General features: G+C 41.0%; 1 non-coding gene across 1 annotated transcript; it reads right to left on the reverse strand.

Moving 5' to 3' along the window:
- Positions 1 to 824: 824 nt before the first annotated feature.
- trnas-uga (transfer RNA serine (anticodon UGA)) lies at positions 825 to 906 on the reverse strand. The gene has a single exon. It is a non-coding gene; the product is annotated as a tRNA-Ser (tRNA).
- Between the last annotated feature and the right edge of the window lie 2344 nt (positions 907 to 3250).

The following is a 3250-nucleotide window of genomic DNA, read 5'->3' on the forward strand; positions in this document are numbered from 1 at the left end:
AACATTCAGCTCTGATAGCAAATGTTTTCTCATTAAGCTGGGAGTATGTTTATCTAAGCAATTCAGACAGCCAGGATGAATAATTGGCATTTGGTTCTTCAAGCTGAGCTCTCCACACCAACTGCTCCAACGAAGGCCGTGGATAAGTTCCCGATCAATTATTTTGGTCAATTTTAGCCTCAACAACAACCTATTGTTCTGAAAAAAGCTACACCACAAGCAAAGGGTCAAGTCTGATTTTCATCGTTAATTTTCAATTTCAGTTCTTTATGCACAGTTTCTTACGAATGTGGAGAGCAGAAGACCGTTAACATTCCATTTCTAATATTTCCAGAAAATTCTACTCCGCTGATATCGCCTTGCCTTTCACATCGCAAGCCAGGAACCTGGATCAGTCGAGTTCCTTTCCACACATGGAGTTGTTTTTTTTTTTCGAATTCATTGACTGCTGATATAATAGATTATTGGCCTTGAGAGTCAGCTGTAAATTAGGTTGAACCTTCTCAGCTTGACTTTCAACTGATCCTTAAAAGAAAATCATCACCTGCAGGTAATTGTATTGCATTGCTTCTTGTTTTGCTGAATTCCACCCCCCGAACATCCAAATTTCACGATAGTTCGACAAATGCGTTGAAACTGATTCGTGTTGGAAGTTGGTGGCTTTTTGTGTCTCGACATATAATTTATTCAATTAGATGACTGGGGCAGTCTTGAAATTACTTCGGATTCTTCACAGTTGAAAATTTACTTTCGATTGAATGCAAAGCTCAAGCTCCACGAAAACCAAATCCTGCAAAGGAATTAATGACTTTTAAAAGATTGTACGCTGTGAACAGGATTCGAACCTGCGCAGGGAGACCCCAGTGGATTTCAAATCCAACGCCTTAACCTCTCGGCCATCACAGCTGTGGCAAGATGGCCAATTTTAATAGTAAAACAACTGAATTCATTTGTTGGAAGAACAAATTGTCAAGACCCAAAGATTTCGCAAAATCCTTTGCAGAGACCCAGACGAACGTTACCTTAGCAGATTGACAGGCTTTCACCGCAAACTAGATTCTGACACAGCTGAAGTTGTGGGAATGATTCTTCGTCGAATTATAGAGTCACGGATGTACACCACACGAAGAGAGGATCATTGTCTCACTGCGTCCGATCGATATTGACTCAATTTCTCATCATCTGGTGCCAAATTAGATATGCTGTTGTGTTTTAATATTCATCGAAATATGGTATTAGAAAAATTGATGCTAAGTCCATAAACACTAGCTACATTCGTAAAAAAAATCGGAATTAGAAAGAATGCAGAACCAATTTACAGGAATAGATCCAGCAACTAATCCGTAAGTTCTGACATCAGGTAATGAACTTGTGAGCACAAGAGAGGAAGATTAACCGAAGATTAGGAACTTGAAATCGTCTTGACGGAATTATTTGCAAAGTTTTTGCGGTTGTTCTAGAGTCATCAAGTCGTTGAACAATACAACACGGAAAGTGGCCTTTCTTTCCAACATGACCATGGTGGACAGTTATCCTAAATTAATGGGTCCCATTAGCCAACATTTGGCCCACATCCCTCTAAACCTTGTTACTCATATATCCATCCAGATGCCATTCAATGTTACAGTTGCACCAGTCTCCAACAATTTCTCTGGCAGCTCATTCTGGACACGTCTGAAAAGGTTGCCGTTGACATCCCTTTTAAATCCTTACCCACGAATTTTAAACCGATGTTTTCTAAATTTTGACATCCTCACCAGCCGGAAAACACCTTGACGAGTTAACCTATCCATGTCCCTCATGATTTAATAAATAGCAACGATTTGACTTTATCATACTTGTTAGGAGGCAAATGTGTGGAGATTATTTGTCGAAGGTTTGAAGTAGAAAGTCTAATGTACAGATTTTTAGAAATGCATCTTGGACAAGTTTATAATAAGTCATTGAAGTCTAGTAGCAGTTGTAGAAGTCTGTTGTGAAAGCTGCAATAGGATTTCAGGGCACGAGAACGAAGCATTATTTCCAATGTATGGTGGCTCAGTTCGACCGCACTTGGACTACAGTATGAGGAATTATAACCCTCAATTTAGGAAAGATACTAATGCCATATGAGGACTATCATGAATGGTGATTAGCCTTGATATCATGGATGAACGTTAGTCCTCTGAATTGAAATTGGGCAAATCCCGCCTTTTTAAAAACAGTTTCAAAACAAGAGAGGTAACCTCATTGAGAGTTGCAAAATATTTGAAGAGATAAACAGGGTGGTGCAATTAAATTTTGTTCCCTCATTGGTGAATCTGGAAGCAGGAGAGGACAATTTTAAAATGAAGCATTGTGATTTATGACCAGGATGAGAACTATTGATTTTTGTCTTAGCCTTGATAAGTCTCGCTATTCAGCACTACAGTGATCCTTGGATATTTGGTCTTTGAATGCATCACTATCAGCCTGACCTGCCGACACTTACTGCATCACTATAGACCTGACCCCTCACACTTCCCGCCTTAATATCAGCGTGAACCCCTCAAACTTACTGCATCACTATCCATCTGGTGCACTCACATTTACTGCGCCACTTTCATTTCGAGACCCTCATTTTGACTGCATCACTATCAGCCTGACTGCCAAACACTTACTTTGTCACTATCAGTCACGCCCTTACACTTTCTATGTTACTATCACCATTAAACCTTACACTTACTGTGTCACTATCAGCCTGACTCCATCACATTTATTGTGTCAGCATCAGACTGACGCCTCACACTTATCTTGTCACTAAAACACTGCCCCGTCACATTGACTGTGTCACTATCAGCCTGTACCCCTCACACTTACTGTTTCACTATCGCAATGCCCCTCTCTCACTTACGACATCATTTACACCCTGACATCCCAGACTTGCTGCGGCACTATCACAGTGAGGGCCTTACACTTAGTGTAACTTTCATCCTGACCCCTTACACTTACTGCGCCACTATCACACTGGTATCTCACACCCACTGTGTCACTATCATCCTGAACCGCTTATACCTATTGCGTCACTATCACTTTGACCCCAACACACTAACTGCATCAATATCAGCCTGACCATCTTACACATACTGCGCCACGACCAGGCTCACTCCCTCACATATACTGCATCACTATCAGACTTACCCACTGATGCTTACTGCGTCACTATCACCCTGACTCCCCACTCTTACTGCGTCAAGATCATTGTGCACTTACAGCATAACTATCGTCCTGA

Source organism: Chiloscyllium plagiosum, unplaced genomic scaffold (genome assembly GCF_037043375.1).
Source record: "Chiloscyllium plagiosum isolate Xiang-an unplaced genomic scaffold, Cpla_swu_hap1 HiC_scaffold_44, whole genome shotgun sequence".
NCBI classification, from domain to species: Eukaryota; Metazoa; Chordata; class Chondrichthyes; order Orectolobiformes; family Hemiscylliidae; genus Chiloscyllium; species Chiloscyllium plagiosum.